Source organism: Herpailurus yagouaroundi, unplaced genomic scaffold (assembly GCF_014898765.1).
Source record: "Herpailurus yagouaroundi ecotype Mexico unplaced genomic scaffold, PumYag 203, whole genome shotgun sequence".
NCBI classification, from domain to species: domain Eukaryota; kingdom Metazoa; phylum Chordata; class Mammalia; order Carnivora; family Felidae; genus Herpailurus; species Herpailurus yagouaroundi.
In genome coordinates this window covers 11,043,234-11,062,947 of record NW_024412434.1, presented here as the reverse complement: position 1 = coordinate 11,062,947, position 19,714 = coordinate 11,043,234, and the positions used below count along the sequence as shown (strand labels likewise).

Here is a 19,714-nt window from a genome sequence, read left to right as displayed (position 1 = left end):
CGCTGGATGTGGGCATGCTGGGCTCTTGGTATTTCCGAGGAGGTCTCTATCATATCCAGGACAATGGACATCTACTGCAGCACTCACATTAATAGTCCTGTGGTTTGTACTTGAAGGCACTGAGTTCTTTTTGTTTTCTCACTAGGAATCTCTTTTTTTTTTTTTTTTTTTAATTTTTTTTCAACGTTTATTTATTTTGGGGACAGAGAGAGACAGAGCATGAACGGGGGAGGGGCAGAGAGAGAGGGAGACACAGAATCGGAAACAGGCTCCAGGCTCCGAGCCATCAGCCCAGAGCCTGACGCGGGGCTCGAACTCACGGACCGCGAGATCATGACCTGGCTGAAGTCGGACGCTTAACCGACTGCGCCACCCAGGCGCCCCTCACTAGGAATCTCTTTACTATACTCACTGCCTCAGCTGTACCTGTAGGATTCATGGCAAGCTGAATCTGATTCCCAGAGGGTGTGACTCTTCCCGTGTCCCTTGGCATGGCGCTGGTGGCAGGACGAGCCCCAAACAGGGCTGTAGCAAGTCCACAGGGCTGTTTCTGGGTCTGTAGCCAGGTACATGGCTGTTGAGTCCGCCCTGTGGGTGTCGGCCTGCTTTCTCCAAATGGTCTTGGGCTCCACCAGGGCTTCATAACCTCCAGCCTGGATCCAGAGCTTCCACCGAGGCGTTTGTATCCCAGGATATCTGCCAAATTATTGTCGTTGTGGGGGTTATGAGCAAGAGACCTCCCAGTCTGCCATCTTGCTGACCTGTAACTTTTTAAAAAGAATATCCAAATACATTTTTCCATTTCAAATTTAGTATGTGCAAGTAATTTTAAATCAGAACATTTGGAAGAATAGAAGCAAAACATGAAGGCATTTTAAACATGTTCTGGGGTCTTCCAATTTGCGACTCTAGAAAGTATCTGACATAGTTGTGGCTAAATGCTTGCTCTGTATTTCTACACTTCACTTCTCTGTTTTACACTCGAAGCAAAATAAACACATAACACAAGTATTTTTCCATGGTCTAACAAATGCTGTGTAAACATCGCTTGAAACGGCAATGCCAACATTTATTTAGCCATTCTCCAATATGTTTTTATCACTTCCAAATTTTGATTTCATAAGTATATACAAATAAATATGTTTGTAATAAAACATTTATATGCATTTTAACCATTTCTGGAGGATAAATTCTCCAGAAATGGAGTTTCTAAGTTAGAAGGTATAAATATTTTAAGGCTCTTGACATATATTGCTAAATTTAGCTTCCAATATTAATGTCTCTCTTCTATGGAAAATTATAGTAAGCTTTATACAATTTTTAACTGAAATTGAGTAAAATTTTACTGCAAAAACACTTTGAGGTTTGAGGAAAAGGGTGTTAGTTAACATATGTTAGAAGCTTAGCAATGAGAACTAATGAGAAAAGTCAGTTTGAATTTGTGATTAATTTTTAACTAAAGATTACTTTAAAACAAGGTGCTTTTATTGTCATAGTCCATAAAGTAATACCTAGACTAATGAAAAGTTTATGGTGCTCTGTTTCAGGCTTTTGGCTCCCAGTCAGGCAAAGTCAGCTTTAAAATCATACCTCACCACCTACCGGCTGACCTTGGGCAAGTTTCTTAACTTCTTTGCCTTAGTTTCTGCATCTGTTCATTGAAGATAATGTTAGTTCCTACTTCTTAACGTCATTGTGAAGCTTGGATAAAATAAGGTATTCAAAATACTGAGTACCTCAGGAGTGCCTAGGACATTTCATCTATTATCAAAATAGAATAATTTTAAATGGAATTTCTAGTCAGTGGAACTTCTACATTAATAAATGGATCAGTTGAAGAGTTTTGAATTAATAAACCTACAATCTATAAAAGTTTCTTCATGTAAATGAGCTAACATTTTCCTTCAAAACTGTGTTATCAATTTGTTCTACATATGTATTGTGTGTGTGTGCGTGTGTGTGTGTGTGTGTGTGTGCGTAAAGCAAAAATAACCTACAGGAAAAGCTTCTGTTTAATGAGCACCAAGAATGATGGATTCTTAATTAAGAAGCTTATTTTTTATATTTTTAAATTTTACATTAGAAAGAAAACAATTAGCTTGATTTAATGATTTTAATCTTTGGAATATGAAGGATAACAGTAAAAGTGAACTTCAAAGTGTATTAATATACTTCGAATAAGCTTTTCTCAAACATAAATGCATCACTAATCTCAATATCTATAGTTTATATCTAAAGAATAAGTATAAATGGACCAAATTAAAAAATCATTTAGGGATGCCTGACTGGCTCAGTCAGTAGAGCATGTGACTCTTGATCTCAGGGTTGTGAGCTCAAGCCCCATGTTGGGTGTGGAGCCTACTTAATTTAAAAAAAAAAAAAATCTTCACCATTTTTCACAGTGTTTCTGTAAGGAACAACTGGGAAGGTCTCATAGTGAAAAGGTGTCCCTTTGTGCAGAAGTGAGCATTTGCATTTAGTACTTAGGTGAAGCAGAGCTCTGTTTTTGTAGGCCATTTGAGATGCTATTCAGTTACTGCGGCCAGTGGCTTTCTTGGTTTGGTCCTCACTTTACCCCAAATTCTCCACTATTTCTTGGCTCAGCCAAACGATCAGGAGCCTCTTAAACTCGAAGCTCAGACCAACATGGACATTATCAGACTTTGTTCCTGGCTGGAGAAATAACCTTCAGGTTCTCTTCAGTTCATACGAAACACAGAAATGCCAACCAGTCCTCAAAGTCACAAAGGTGAAACATTTTAACACACCTTTAACTTAGGGCCATTCCAAGGAATTGGAGATTAGAAGAATCTAGTTTGTATGCTAAAGGCCAAATGCTTACCTGAGAAATAATTTCCTTCTCAACCTAGGATTGACGTCACTGGCCTTTCAAGCCCAGATTCCTCAGTGCGTTCTGCACATTTGGCCACAAAATATACACCCAGGTCACCTTTTACAGAGAATACAGGAAGGAGAGATAAGTGAGTCAGGCTTTTCTGACCGTCTGGGGATTCTGCCAAATCTTAAGTGGTGTAGACAGTCTTCAATGTGATAAATGTCACACCCGAACTCTGTACTCATTACCTTTTCACCTTGACAGCCACGTCGTGTTACCTTGTATGTTATGACTTGTTTGTTATCTGGGACCTTTTTGCCTTCTTTTTCACTATTTTTTTAAGTCTTAAAAGTAATCTGTGTTTCTAAGTTCTTGATTTAGGCACATATCCTGGGTCTGGTGCAGTGGTCTAATCAACTGGATTGCATTTTTTCTAATGTTTATTTATCTTTGAGGCAGGGGGTGAGGGTAGAGAGATGGGGAGACACAGAAATTGAAGCAGGCTCAACACAGAGTCCGATGAGGGGCTCGAACTCAGGAACTGCGAGATCATGACCTGAGCCAGAGTCAGACGCTGAACCGACTGAGCCACCCAGGTGCCCCTGGATTGCATTGTTTTTAAAAATAGTAGACTCTTAAAAATGATAAATGTTGAGAATTGGTACAGAAGTTGTCATTTGGGCATTTATTTAGAAACCCTCTTTGTATTAATACAGAAAACCTAAAACATAGGTTTTCAATGATTTCTCCTATTCTTAGAGAGATGGGACATTTTTGGAAAAGTTTCTCCAAATCTTCTTCCACATTTTCTCCTTCTTATATATATATATATAAAAGGGAAACTCTAGCTTTACAATCAGACTACGAAAAGCGATGTACAACAGAGTAGCGAAATTTCTCAAAAGCCAGGTTACTTTCGTGTAATGAGAAAACCAGAAAGGAGATGGTAGAAGTAATTATCTAAACTCATTCGATGAACTTTGAAAACTAATGGAGAATGCAGGAAAGATGTTCCTTCTCCACCTGTCAGAAAGCTCTAGGCAACTCCACTGCAGTGAGATTCCTTAGGTTTGAAGGCCTAAAAGACCACCAGTGGCAGTGTCCTGGTGGGTCAATTCTCATGCATTTTATCTGGACTTAGACCAGGGTTTCTCAACGTTAGCAATATTGACATTGAGGAGGAATCAGTCTTCGTCGTGTAGGATGTAGCAGTCCCAGTTGTGGTAGTTAAAAATATTTCCAGAGAGTAACAAACACCCCTCCCAGCAGGTGGGAGCCCAATTGTTCCCGGTGAGGAATCAATGTCCTAGAAGAACTGCTCTTATACTGGCCTCAACTGTCTCCTACTCTATTTTGAAGAGGTAAAGGAAAATGGGTAGCCGATAGCCAACAGACCCATGGATGTTAATAGCCCTCTTGGCTGTGGCATAATGTGAGAAAAGTTTGAGGGAGAGTTTTTTTTCTTTCATGCTTCCTGGAATAGAGAAACATAACCAGACATCAAGAAAACACTGACTATGTCTCCAACACAGAGAAACACATCAAAGTTTGGGCCAAAAAGCAAAACCAAAACTTGGTTTCTACAATTTTTCTCATTGACTCGATCAGTTTTCATTTTCTCCTAGTCCTTCAAAATAGGAATTTGAGTTTATAATATTAATAGAGCCCTAAGGTTCATTAAGATGCTTTCCACTTGAGGGGCACCTGGGTGGCTCATTTGGTTAAGCATCCAACTTCGGCTCAGGTCATGATCTCGCAGTTTGTACTTCTTGAACTCTGTCTCTCTCTCTCTGTCTCTGTCTCTCAAAAATAAACATTAAAAAAGTTAAAAAAAATTCTTTCCATTTAATATAAAGAAAGATGAGTCTCAGGGGGAGGATGACCCATACACTCAAGACTGTCCAAAGTATTCATGTTTTTAAGCTTATTTATTTATTTTCGAGAAAGAGAGAACAAGAAAGCCTGCGTGCACAAGCAGGAGAGGGGCAGAAGGAGAGGGAGAGAGAGAATCCCAAGCAGGCTCCACACCACCAGCGCAGAGCCCAACGCGGGACTCGATCTCACGAACCTCGGGATCACGACCTGAGCAGAAATCAGGAGTCAGATGCTTAACTAACTGAGCCACCCAGGTGCCCCCAAAGTACTAATATTTTAACTTTTTAAAATTCATGTATTTATTTTGAGAGAGAGCAAGCAGAGTAGGGGAAGAGAGAGAGGGAGAGAGAGAATCCTAAGTAGGCTCTGGGCTGTCAGTGCAGAGCCCAATGCGGGGCTCAAACTCATGAACTGCAAGATCGTGACCTGAGCCAAAACCAAGAGCCAGAGACTTAACTGACTGAGCCACCAGACACTCCCAAAGTACTAATTATTTGAATTCACAAGGCTTACAGCAGAATCTGGAAGTGATCTTCTTTTCTTACACCTGTCTTTAATATAGAACTGTGCAGGCTATGTTGAACAAGCCCCTGCATGGGTGAGCCCACCTGTTCTCACAGACAAACCTGGAATCAGGAGTCACAGCTTTGAAGCCTGTGCCCTGCCTCTGCCAATTTACGTTGACCTTCGGACTCCTGAGCCCAAGACTCCGTTCCTCCCAGTGAAAAATGAGAATTACCATGATTTACTGATGGGATTGTTGTGATGGTTACATTAGCATCGTGATGACTGTCAACGTTACTCTCATTTTCCTCCCTCCCTTTCCTTTCCCTCTGCTGTGTCTATTCCTTGTACACGCCCAGGCTCTTTGGAGCCACAGCCCTCGCATACTTGCTTAGCCCCAATGCTGAGTCCCAGCACTGCGGAAAGATCACCACCACCTTGCAGGTTTGTAGAAAACCAAGTTCACATGTTTCCAAAAAATTAAAAGAGTGATCTTTCAATTTATCACTACTTGAAGTGGTTTCATTAAATTGCCAAGTGCTTAGATGTCTACGCATATAAACAATTAAGTTCTCTGTGAAATTAATCTAGGATGGGGCAGGTTCCTGACAGGTGGTCAGGATACTTCCACCGAGAGGTGCTCAGACCCGTCTAGATAAGTTCTAATTATTGCTACTGCCCTACCTTGTACATTTTGGGTTTTCTTCTGGAACAACCCTTCTTCCTCATTCACTAATGAATCTTCCTCATCTTCTTCCTCCTTCACTAATGAGCTGCGTGCCCACTGGCAAGTCATGGGCATATACGTTTGCTGCATTTAATGGCTATATATGTAAACATGCCAGATACAAAATAAAGAAACTAATTCCTCAGCCACCCGACCATCTGAAACCTAGTCTCCTTTCTTGCATTTAGTGGGAATTGTATCAACTGGAAGGTGCCCGAACGCCTAGTGATCGGAACCTTCAGATAAAAGGTTTACAGAACACATGCAGATTCACCGTTCTTTCTCCAGAATAAGTTTCAAACACACTCCCAAGGGAGTATGAATGAACACCCCCCTCCCCAGAGATGTCTAGAAAATAGCAAAAGAAACTTGAACATGTCTTTTATGCAATTTGCATGTATGTCACCCTTGTAATTGGAGAAGAAAAATGAAATATGTGCAAACATAGCCAATGATATTGCAATGACACCGTAAGGGTGACACACGGTAGCTGCAGTTGTAGTGAGCATCGCATAATGTATGGAGACGTTGAATCACTGTGTTGTACACCTGAAACTAACATAACGTTGTGTGTGAACTATATTCAAATAAAAACATTCTTGAAAAAATAATGTGAAAAGACCTTAACAGTAATGCGGCTAATCAAGGAAAGACCCCATTACATGTAGTGTGTGCAACGTTCTCACTGAATTTGAAACCAGTGCTGACATTCTCTGGGACCATAACACCCCTTCCTGATCCCATGCCTGCCGCCTCCCCCCAACCCCCTGGCCGGTTTCCTTGCATCCTTTCTCCCAGTGTTCTAGGGTTTTTTCTAGACACCCAAAACATCTTCCTCTGAGTCACTTTCCAGTGTCAATTGAGCAGCCCGTGCTGCCAGCCCGGTTCCCGAATGCCTTTTCCATTCTGCAATCTTGCTCTGTTAGAAGGTGCCACTCTGCATCCGTAGGCATTGAAGTCAATGGAATATGGTACGGGAAGAATGCTCGAGATGAAGTGAAAGCTTTGTAAGATGTCCTTCAGTTAGCCTCCTTCAGTTGCTCGAATATATACCTTTATTTATGGACATCCACACTCTCATATCAACCCTTCCAGAACCAACCATTAATGGTGGGATCTTGGACAATTACCTAACCACCTATCTATGCCTCAGTTTCCCTATTGGTAAGAGAGGGTGATAATCAAACTTACATCATAAGGTTTTTATGAAGGCTAAGTGAGTTTATTTAAGTCAAGCACTTAGAACAATACAGATGCTGTAACTACTGTAGATGTTTGATATCATTACTGTCACGGAGAAGAAAATGTGGCAATGTCTCTGTTTATCATTTTATTGTCTATGTGGCTTCAAAAAGTTATATAACAATTCAGTTATTTTTTTCTTTAATTTAGTAAACAGATTTAGTCCCCACTATGAGCAAGACCCACTGCTTTGCTCATCATAACAGACCACAAGATTGTATTTTTTAAAATTATTTTAATGTTTTTCTTTGAGAGAGAGAGATCATGAGCAGGGGAGGGGCAGAGAGAGAGGATCCAAAGCGGGGTCCATACTAACAGCAGCGAGCCCTGCATGGGGCTTGAGCTCACCAACTGTGAAATCATGACCTGACCCGAAGCCGGAGGCATAACCCACTAAGCCACCCAGACGCCCCAAGATCACAAGATTTTAGATTCCATGAGTACCAGGTTCAATTTCTGCCTCCACAAATTCAGAGCTTCAGAGCCTTCTTTTTCTGTAGTATGTGCATGTGTGAGCATGTGTGTGTGCTCACACACACTGAGAGAGTGGCAGAGATGGATCCAGCTGGTCCAGACTGTCCTTTCTTCTGTCATTACTCTACATAATGAAACCGTGTGATTTCTTTCAGCACACGCAGCTGGCACCGCCTGGCCTGCTTTTAATGGATGCCATGCCCAGAAATGATGAAAAGCTTTGGCTCTCACAAATGAGAATGTCCCTCCAAATGAGCTGAATACTCACCATGGAGGTAGGGCAGGAAAGCTGACAAATTGTATTTTTTTTTTCTCATTCAGTTAAGCCCTAATATTTCTCATTGCATGATTCTTTGCTTAATTCAATATTTATATCCTTGAATAGAAATTCTACAAGAGACTTTCCAGTAGTCTCACCATGATCCTGACCTTTCTTTATGCCCTTACTTGGACAGTGGTGACACCTATATGTATATATGTGTGTAAAAAGTATAGATATGTATTTATTTTGACTAAATAGTTTTGGCCTAACACACCCAACACTGAAAGAAATTGGTCATCTTCGGGGTGCCTGGGTGGCTCAGTCAGTTAGGTGTCTAACTCTCGATTTCAGCTCAGGTCATGATCTCACCGTTTGTGGGTTCGAGCTCCACATCAGGCTCTGCGCTGACAGCTCAGAGCCTGGAGCCTGCTGCAGATTCTGTATCTTCCTCTTTCTCTCTCTCTCTCTCTCTTCCCCTCCCCCACTTACCCTCTCCCTCTCTCTCTCTAAAAATAAGCATTAAAAAAATTTTTAAGAAGTTACTCATCTTAAAAATAAAAGGAAATGTAGTAACGCAATGCATAATTTTTAAAGAATATTTTAACAGATTTCCACAGTCTAGGCTTCTGGTGTTTCTGGTTATCAACAAAATCATCATTGGGACACCAAAGGACTGGAAAATAATGGTAGGAAATGTCATTACCTGGTAGATTTTTTAAAAGCCTATCAGCAAGTAAGATGTTGCGCTGTACCATTTCTTCTTCCTTCTGATCCCGATACAGGAAGTGAGGTTTTCCTAGGCCCAAGAGGAAGAATTCTGTTTGCTTTCTCCCTAACAACAATCCTTTCCAGGGCTGATGAACAAGGCAAAAAAAAAAAAAAAAAATGTAAGTCTAGTCATGCTGAGGCACTCCTGCCCACGAGGTATGAGATGACACCAATTTAGTGTCTTGCAAGGCAAACTTAGCAAGAAGGAAAGGCTTCTAGGTCTTTCAGCAATCTCCTCTTACAGGTGTTGACACTCCCTCACTCATCAAGCAGCCACTGTCCTTCACAATATCCTTTGCTGTCCAAACTCCCCCAGGGTCCTGCCCCCTAGACCTGCCTTGACAATATTACTGCATGCCCATGGCTTTTTTTTCGGTCCCTGCACTGCCCCTACTCCCTTACGTGCCCTCTGACTCCTTCCATTGGGGCCTTTCTACCTATCTGGATAATCTAATTCCAGAGGACCTGATAAGACTTTTCCAGTACTGTAGCATGTCGATGAGGGCAGGCAGGATGTCTGCAAACCCATAGTATCTACCTAGGAATTCTGTATCTTACTCTGGGTTGACCTGCACATAGGCACTGCTGTCTATGGAGGCCCCAAAGTTGGATCATATAGAAGCACTCACTCTCTCCTCTCCCAACCCTTGTATTTTGGCTTCTTTATAAGCAGCAAGATGATGCTGCCAAACCTTGGGTAAGTTCATGCTGCCCCTTTAGTTATGAAGACTCACTATTTTAGAGTCCATATGCCATGTTTGCTGAGGATGGGGGGTTACAGGCTTAAGATACTATGAACATGCTTTATGACTCCTCTTCTACATGTTCTATCACAGAACTACAGAATCCACACCCCTCTTTCTGTGAGTGAGCTCTGAAAGCGATTCACACACACACCCACAAAAGAAAGATAAAATGAAAAGGAGACCATGATGCACACTTTTTTAAAAGTTTTTCTTTAATGTTTATTTATTTTGAGAGAGAGAAAGAGTCGGAGAGAGAGGGAGAAAGAGAATCCCAAGCAAGCTCTGTGCTGTAAGCACAGAGCCTGATGTGGAGCTCGAACTCACAAACCATGAGATCATGACCTGAGCCGAAACCAAGAGTCAGTTTGACTGACTGAAGCCACCCAGGCACCCCATGATGCAAACTTTTCTAACAAATGCTGTAAGTTGTAGTTTTGGTGTTTTCTTCCTTTCTTTCTTTCTTTCTTTCTTTCTTTCTTTCTTTCTTTCTTCCCTTCTTTTTTTATTTTTTGGCTATAACAGGATTGTAGTATATAATTTTTAAAGGGAAAAATTGATAGAGGCCAATGAATTTGAAGAAAAAGATGGCAAGGGCCTTTTGTTTGCAAAATACAAATAAGGACCCTTTTGAAAACTGTGGCTTAAGTGATGTCAGTTGTCACAAAGCCCCTGGAACTGATGAATTTTATCATGCAGAATGACATTTTAGGCCATTATTGAAATTTATCCTTTCTTATCATGAACATTCTTAGATCATTCCCCAAGGAGTTCTAAAATTTTTCTAAGGAACTTTTGCATCATGCTAAAGTAGCATTTGCTAAACTTAATTGCCTCAGGAAAAAAAATCCACTCTTTTATATCGTTTTGCATAGCAACATCCCAAACACAGCAAACATGATGATGCATGGAAAATAGAAAGAGTCTGGTAGAAATACAGCTATGGAGGGACTGGTCGTGGGTTCCCAGAAATCACTTGAGGACTGTGTTTCTGCTCTCACACGACAGCTGCCAGGGGCCAGTCTCATCCATAGTTCTTATTTCCTGAAGCTCTTCCTTAGCAGTTCTTACAAACAAAGCTTTATGTTATTCTGAAATCAGGTGAAAAGGAAAAAAAAAAATCAATGTTTGTTGAAGGGGTAAAAAATCTTTCAAGATGATGTGTACTCCCATAAGGATGGGCTGCATATTTTAGAAGTATAGTAAGTATGCGTTGCTCTGAAACAGTTACCATAGGAACAAAACTTTTTCCCTATTAGATGGAAGAGGAGTCACTGTAGTAAATTTCCACACAAATGTCTGAGCTACATCAATTGAGCATCAGTTGGGAGTCAAATCCAACAGACTGTGGATTTACTAGACTGACGTTAGAGGGAAAGGATACGAACTGTAATATAAGGAAAAATTTTTGCACATCCAATGATCAAACCAGGTTTGATAAACAGACCACCAAAATAGGCACTTTAGTGCCCATCGCTTTTATATTCTGCTCTAATTTCCCAGAAGGGCATCACCCCAACTCTCAGCTGGCAGCTGTGCTAACCAATATCAGAGAGGATTCTTACAGCATGGTTCATAAGAATTTATCCTGAAAAAGAGGGCAAACGTAATAGCACCACGTAAGCAGCTTCATAGGGTTCCGTGAGCAATGGGAAGTGTCCAATGGGGTTACAGTTCTGGATGCTTCCAAAATGAGCTGGATTGGAGTGCAGCTCTGAATGCAAAGACATTTTAGGGTTACCTTAACCTTGATCTTTCTATTTCACATAAGACTACATGGAGAAATATGCATTTTAAGTTGAAAAGTGCTCTTTTCCTATAAAACAAAAATTCTGAGTGATAAGAAAGCATTGTGACAGTATGTTAAGGTTTTTTTTCTCATGGTATGTACAATGATATATCTATGATGATAGATTTAATGAGATATGGGCCTGGGAGAAGGATGAATAAGGAAAATCTGATCTTGAGAATACGCAGTAGAAAAGCAGAAGTTCAGGGGCACCTGGGTGGCCGTTGGTTAAGCATCCGACTCTTGAGTTCAGCTCAGATCATGATAACCTGATCTCATGGTTTGTGGGATCGGGCCCCACATCAGGCTCTGCACTGGGATTCTCTCTCTCCCTCTCTCTCTAACCCTTCCCCATGCAGTCTGGCTCTCTCTAAATAAATAAATAAATAAACATTAAAAAAACAAAACAGAAGTTCAATATGTGAGGTGGGGGTGGAGTGAAAGATCATACAACATAAGACCCCCAGAAAAATACTAGTTAGCAAATATAATAATTTTAGATTTAGTTTTCTCTTAAACATTTAAATAAACTATCTAGCACACATGAATTCTGATGTGAGCTGTGAAAGAATCTAACAAAATAGTTTTAAAATCTAACATTTTTCAGAAAATTGGTCTCAATGTGTGTATTAAAATGATTGTAATAATAAAGTATCAATCTAAAGACTCATTATAACTGAATTGAATTGAATTTACATGACATTTAAAGTCTAAAAAAAATCCTCAAATACCAGATGATGAATCAATGCCAGGTTATTACTTAAAATATACTTAAATTTATGAGATAATACTAGAAACATAAGAGTAAATGCTGATAGAATAATGCGTCTTTTACAAAGAGCATATTCTGCTTAAAGCCCTTGGCTTACATTTTACTTTTTTAGAATTCTCCATTTTATTTAAAGTTTTAAAAGCATAAGGGTCAGTTTCCATCAATTTCCTGGCTCATACTAAAGTAATTAGAAATTTTGAACACTTAGAATCTTGGCACATTCTTTATTTTACTTTTTATTTTATAAAATATACTTAGAAGCAACGGAGTCTTTTAGGCTTTACTACCGTATTTTAATTCTCCAAAGGGTGTGTCAAAGTGATAAAAAACAACAACAACTTTAGATGCGTTACAAAAGAACTACAACAGTTCAATGCTATAGTAAGATGGTGATCCAAATTCTAAGATAATGTTATAATTTCAGGCTTAACTCACCCATCTCACTTGTTTATACTACCCATACCCTAGAAGGCCCTCAGGTTAGTGCTGGACACCGTCTTACTACGTGGGTGGCACTTGCCTGTCATCTCTATAACTCTGAAGAAAAGCCAGGGAATTTGTTTTAAAGTATTTGTCCAGATGAAGCCACATGTGGCCTCCAGGGTGCTCTGGGCCTGACGCCTAAGCCTGCTGGCTATGCAGAGCCACAGAGCTCATCCAGAAGAAAATTTGATGTCTCCTCAAAGCCAGGAAAGATAAAAGAAACCTGCATTAGTCCAAACCAGCACAGTTCATGTGTGGGAATTGCACAAGATTAGGGTTTGTCCTCTGTATTGACCTCACAAAAGCCAGGGAATAGAAAGGAAAGTAGACAGCTGCTAAGTGCCTCTGTTCTGTTGGTTTCCTTGCTGATGAGAAGCTTTGGACAGTTACCTTTGTCTTGATTAACTCTATTGGTGAACAGGGGTCCTTGAGCATGTGATAGCAAACTCTGGTGCTTATGGGCACTTAGGTGATACAGCCACATCATTGGAACAGAATTCTATGAAAGGTAAGACTTGACAGGCTTTCTGTACCTTACAAAGGTCTGATTCCTCTTCATAGTGATTGAACTTTATGACATACAGATGATAGGCAAGATTCTTGGGCAGACTGGAAAGCTGTTGACCTTGTTATTCCATGGCTAAAGTATTTGGTAAAATTGTCACTTGAACTGTCATAGAGAAGAAATCATCTGCTTATCTAACCCCTCGAAGGGAACTGTTTGGATAAACTGAGAATATTACAGTGGGTTGACTGCTCTTTGTTGCTTTCAGCAAGATATAATGGGAGAAAAGAGCTCCGGCAAGGGCCATGCAGTTTGCACAGAGAGATGGAAGTGAACAGAGTTGTGTTAAGGAGAGATTCTTCGAATGCAGCTTGCAATTTAAAATCCAAATGTGTAGCCTTCTAGTGTTTAAGAAAACCCAGTAAAGAAAGAGAAAAACACAAAACAAAGGGAGCAGTAGACCCATCACAGCCTCTATCACTGGGAAGATGAAAGATCTCAGATGTTTGCAGCGAATACAGATTAGAAAATTCAACCCTTATCCATGGCCCCTCTTCCATCCAGAATGTACATATAGGCATAGTAAAGGTCAGTAGAACCATAGCTTTCCTGATGGAATCCACAATGTTGTTGGTGTGTGGGCTGAGAAAGAATGACAAGACAACAAAAAAGTTATTCCTGGAGCACCTGGGTGGCTCAGTCCATTAAGCATGGACTCTTGATCTCGGCTCAGGTGATTTAATGCTTACTGAGTTCAAGCCCCAGTTCCGGCTCTGTGCTGATAGCATGGAGCCTGCTTGGGATTCACTGTGCTCGCCCTCGCCCCCCCCCCCCCCGCCCCCTTCTCTAAAATGAATAAATAAACATTAAACAAACAAACAAACAGGAACCTAAAGAGTGGGAAGGGCCTAGGGTGGTGTGCCCCTCAAAGGGGAAGGAGGCTCCAGGAGGCCCAGGCTCCCGCAAAGCCAAGACCAGCGTCGCAGGAAGTGGGGTGTCTCCGCCCCTTAATGTCTGAAGCCAGAAGCCGGGGCGCCAGTGTGGGGAGAAAGCGACTGTAAGAAGAGCGCGTCTCCACGGAGGAAGAAAAACAATTGTTTTACGGATACCTCAGCTCTGTTAAGTGTTTAACCAGTTGCTTTAGGAGATACATCCAGCCCCCAAACTTGACTGCTTCATGTAATTTGTCCATTTCATCGCAGTCTAGTTCTAGGGAAAAGCACTTGGATTTAGCTCCTTCATTTCCAACATGGAAGAAACTTACATCGATTCCCTGGACCCTGAAAAGCTATTACAATGTCCCCATGACAAAAACCACCAGATCAGGGCCTGCAGGTTTCCTTATCATCTTATCAAGTGCAGAAAGAAATAACCTGATGTCGCAAACAAATTGGCCACTTCTCCCTTCAATGCTTGTTGCTCAGGCTGAAATTGGCCACCATATCTCAAACTGTGATGATAAAAGTTGTATTGAACAGGAGGATGTTGTCAACCAAACCAGGAACCTTGGACAAGAGACTCTGGCTGAGAACACATGGCAGTGCCCTCCTTACCATGAGGAGTAGGATAACAATCTGTGGGAACAGACCAGCACCCCATTTTTCGTGGGCACAGCCAACTACTGTGGGAACAGGAGCGTAACAGTAACCTGGTTTCAGGCATGCATGTTCCCAAATCTCTGCCATATGTTCCGCCATGTAAAATCAACGGAAATGGACAATAACTGAATATCTATCTCATCAAATGGCAGACCCTAGAAGGCTCTTGCTTCCTACTGCTACCAGTGGGTTCTTCATTTTTTTTCCCTCCTAATCTCATTGTAGAAAGATTAACTGTCTGTGACTTTAAAAAACAAAAACAAAAACAAAAACCTCTCTTGGCAAGAGTCTTCTGATCCCCACAAACTAACAGAAGAAAACTGCATATCTGTCAAATTGTCATAATTCTCCTATAGATACATATATGATTGTTTTTATATTATAGATACATATCTGCATAGAATATTATTTGGAAACTTACACAAGACACTGGTCACAATGGTTTCTTCTGGGGGATTCAGTGGGGGATTCAGTGACTGTGGGAAATAGGTATGTGGGAGACTTACTTTCCCCAACTTCCATTTGGGTAAATCATTGGTCCTTGTATATACATCACTTATTCACACACACACACACACACACACACACACACACACACACAGCAAAGTAGAAAATAGTTCCTAACAAAATTACAAGTGCACATACCTTTTGACCTCCTTATTTCTCTCCTGGGAACGATTCCCTGCAAATATAGCCAAATGTGTGAAATGATGTATGCTCAAAGTCATTCACTGCAGCGTTGCTTTTAATAGAAAATATTGAAAACAACTTAAGTGAAATATTAAATGTCTGTCAATAGAGTCCTGATGAAACAAATTATATAGACCCATACAATTTAATACCACACATCCACAAAAAAGAAATGAAGAACATTATGTATTGATAAAAAATGAGCTCTACAATATTACTAACTGAAGAGGGTAAGTATTTCATCCTCTCCTTTGAGGTAACAAAATGAAAGGAATATGTATATATATATATATATGTTTATACATATATACACATATGTCTATATGTATGTACAGTTATGTATGTCTTATGTATACATATACATACATATATTCACTTCTTTTTATAAAATATTTCTGAAAGGTACATAAAAATTGATAACATTGGCTGTTTCAGGAAAAGAGAATTTGGTGGCAGAGGTTCATGGGTGGGATAGATAGTTTTTACTCCAAAAGAATTCCATAGAGGGGCGCCTGGGTGTGTCAGTCAGTTGGGTGTCCAACTTCGGCTCAGGTCATGAGCTCATGGTTCGTGAGTTCAAACCCCACATCAGGCTCTGTGCTGACACCTCAGAGCCTGGATCCTGCTTCAGATTCTGTGTCTCCTTCTCTCTCTGCCCCTCCCCCACTCACACTCTTTGTCTCTCAAAAATAAACAAACATTGGAAAAAAATTTAAAAAAAAGAATTCCATAGATAGTAACATTTCCATATCAATAACAACATTTAGATAAGTGTATATGCTTGCTTCATAGACTACATTTGAGTGCCTAAAGTTAAGGCATTTAAAAAGTCTATGTGTGTGTGTGTTTGCATATGTGTGTATATATATCATATGAAACATATATATCATATGAAATATATATATCATATATATGAAATATATATATATCATATATATATATATATGAAATATATATATCATATATATATCACCCATCCATCCTCATTTCTTTATATAGGCAGCATCCTGTGGGATAATAAGTCTGATTCTAAAGGCCATATCTGCATATGCAACTTAAAAAAATTAATATGCTCATGGCTTTTTTACACCAATCTTGTTAAAAGTATGCTCAGTTTCCAGGGATAATTAGCATTAACTTAGTCTGTTGCTAATTTCAGTTATTTCTCACCAAGTACATTATGAAGAAAAAATGCTACCACCTTTGATGTCACTCACCAATGAATGAATCAATCAATCTTTTACCATGAAGACAAAATTCCTTTTTTTTTTCTTTTTTTTTTTTTCAACGTTTATTTATTTTTGGGACAGAGAGAGACAGAGCATGAATGGGGGAGGGGCAGAGAGAGAGGGAGACACAGAATCGGAAACAGGCTCCAGGCTCTGAGCCATCAGCCCAGAGCCCGACGCGGGGCTCGAACTCACGGACCGCGAGATCGTGACCTGGCTGAAGTCGGACGCTTAACCGACTGCGCCACCCAGGCGCCCCCAAAATTCCTTTTTAAAAATTTTTTGCCACATTGTTCTAAGAGCACAGAGTCGGTGATACAGTCAAAGAGAATGTTCTTTTCTAATGGGAACCACTCTTTCTAGTTAATAGGACATACTCCATTTCTTTTAAAAATTTTCTCCTTCTGTCCCTGTTCCCCTCCCTCCTTCTTTTTGTTCTCCCCTCCTTTCCTTCTTTCTTGCTGCACTAGTGTCCTAGAGAGACCGTCTATTTAAAATCCTTAGAGGAATGAACACCCTGTGGTTGAAAACCTCAAATGACTATTATTAAGAAAGCTTACATCTAAAAGGACCAAAAAACTAGTGAGAGTTTTGCTTTACTTAACACTCTTTCCAGTATGGCAAATGGCAGATGGGGCTGATAAGTGTTGTTGCAAATCATTGGCTCTGGGTCTTCTAGTGCTTTTTTGTGTCCTGATGAGTTTAGAGACCAAACTTCTGCTTAAGCTAAATTGAAAACGGTCATTTACTTTTTTTTTAATCGTCATGTATTTTTAGAATGACAGACCATTAGAACCAGAGGGAGGGTTGAACAAAATCGACTTCAGTTTCGTTGCTTTACAGATGAGAAGACTAAAGTTGAGGGACACTAAGTGATTTCCCAAAGATTGCATAACTTACTGTCAGAGCCAAACTTGCTGATTTTTTTTTTCACCATAACACATCTCAGTCAGGAAGAAACAAACCCTCCAGAAAAATTATCTTGCCCTTTTTTTGTCCCTTCTATGCTTGTCTTCTGCTTGGAATCACCAGTGTTTATGAACAAATCATATTCTATGGGTTCCTAGGAATGTGGATATGAGAGAAGTTAGATTGCCCTCTTCAGAGTTGATTATGATATTAACTAGCATTGGCCTTCTTACCTACTGAAAAATTTCCTTGAGCTGTTGGAAAGTATCCTTTGCTTTGGTGGTCAAACTATTAATGTGGGTTGTATTCATAGACACGTAAGTCACCTGCTAATGTTGTGACATTGGCCAATGACATTAACATATCTAGAGAGATAAAAGGATTTCAGCATAAGAGCTTGAACTGCAAATATATAAGAGGAAGAGAGGAGCCAATGTAGGAGTTGACCAGTATCCTGCTCAGAGCAGAGGAGAGGGAAGCCTCTCAGCTAGGATGTTGAGAATTTCATTCCCATTGTCAAGGCTCTCCCTTACTAAAAGGGTGCTCCTTTTTTGAATTTTCTTGGCTTCCTGGTTTTCTTCTAACCTCACAGGCCACTCATTCTGTCATCTACTTGCTCCTTCCTGCTCTCCCATCTGACTTCTACATGGTAGAGTCATTGACATGTATTTGTCTTCTCACTCAATACTTTGTCCCAAGATTTCATTCATGCTGATGAATCCCCAGATTTATAGTTCTGTCCCAGATCTCTTTTCTGACTCAAATTATCTATCTATCTATCTATCTATCTATCTATCTATCTATCTATCTATGTATCTATCTATCTCATCTATCTCCAACTAGATGTCACAGGATTGTCACAAATACATGTGTAAAATTCTGTCTATCATCACCATTGTCATCATTTATCTCCAACTAGAAATCACAAGATTGTCATAAATACAAGAGGTCTCAAATTGTATTCATGATCTCTTTACCTATCCTCCCCAATCCGGTTCACCTTTGCATTTCCCCAACTCAGAAAATGGCACCTCCACTGACTGGCTGCTAAAACCATAAATTTGGTGGTCATCCTTGAAATCTCCCTCTTCCTCCTCTTTCAACCCATCACAAAGTTATATTTTTATTTGTTATATATTTCTTTGAAGCCAACAGCTACGCTTTGTCTTCACTACCACAGCACTGATTTTATACCACAATTTTCTTTACCTGCAGGATTAGGATAATCTCCTAGTTTCCCACATTCATTCATTCATTCATTCATTCATTCTACTTTAATCCATGTAGCAAGTGTTCATTTAAAAATGGACTGGATCATGCCACTTCCCTGCTTAGAACACACTAATGCCCATCACTTCCCTCTTCATCCTCAGCTTGAATCTTTCTCCCTTCTCTGCACACTCCAGCTCCAATGGCTGCCTTCCTCCTAAGGGTTGAGGGTTTCCTGCCCCAGATTCTTTACACATTTTATTCTCTCTGCTTGGAATTCTTTCCCTCCCACAACCTTTCTCTTCCCCACCTCTCCCAACTTCTATTAATTCTTCAGACTATTTTTAAGTGTCATAGAGACAGAAGGTAGAATGACAGTTGTCAGGGGGTGGGGGGAAGGGACTGAATGGGGAGTTCTTCTTTAATGGCTATAGAGTTTGTTTCATAAGATGAAAATAGTAATGGAGAAGGATGCTGGTGATGGTTGTACAACATATTGAATGTACTTAATACAACTGAACTGTATGCTTCAAAATGGTTAAGATGATGAATTTTGCTATGTGTTTGATTACAGTAAAAAAAATTGATTTTCAGATGACAACTCAGACTCATGTACCTTTTCATTCATGTGTATCAGTCTCTGAGGTCCTGAGAACAGTGAACCTGTGGGACCTCAGACTTGGGGTCAGGCCCTGGGTCACATTAATTCACTAATAAATATAACCCATGAGGCTTTGTTAGAGATAGCCTTGCAAACCTTTTTCCTTAGTAATGCTTGGCAGCCTTACGATTTAAGCTTATCTTTTTGAGGGGGAATATCTGTGTTGAGTAATTCAGGAAGTATTGCCAAATTTTTGCCAGTTATTAAAGATAGCAGTTTCCAAATACAGTTACCATCTGCATGTGCCACTAAAGAGATTAGCCAGACTAGGCTAATTTCAGGACTTCTAAAATGTTCAGTCAGGTCCTTCCCAGCAACTGGATTTTATAAGCTTGGGAAATGCTATTGACAGTATACTAATGGACCCAGAACCAATTGGACAGAAGTACTACAGAATTGGAGGATTCTTAATAATAAATCTTAGCAATAAATGTATTA

General features: G+C 40.1%; 1 pseudogene; it reads left to right on the top strand.

Annotated features, from left to right (window-relative positions):
* The first annotated feature begins 14,134 nt into the window (after window positions 1-14,134).
* Window positions 14,135-14,703, top strand: LOC121014577 (gametocyte-specific factor 1-like; annotated as a pseudogene).
* The last annotated feature ends 5,011 nt before the right edge of the window (window positions 14,704-19,714 follow it).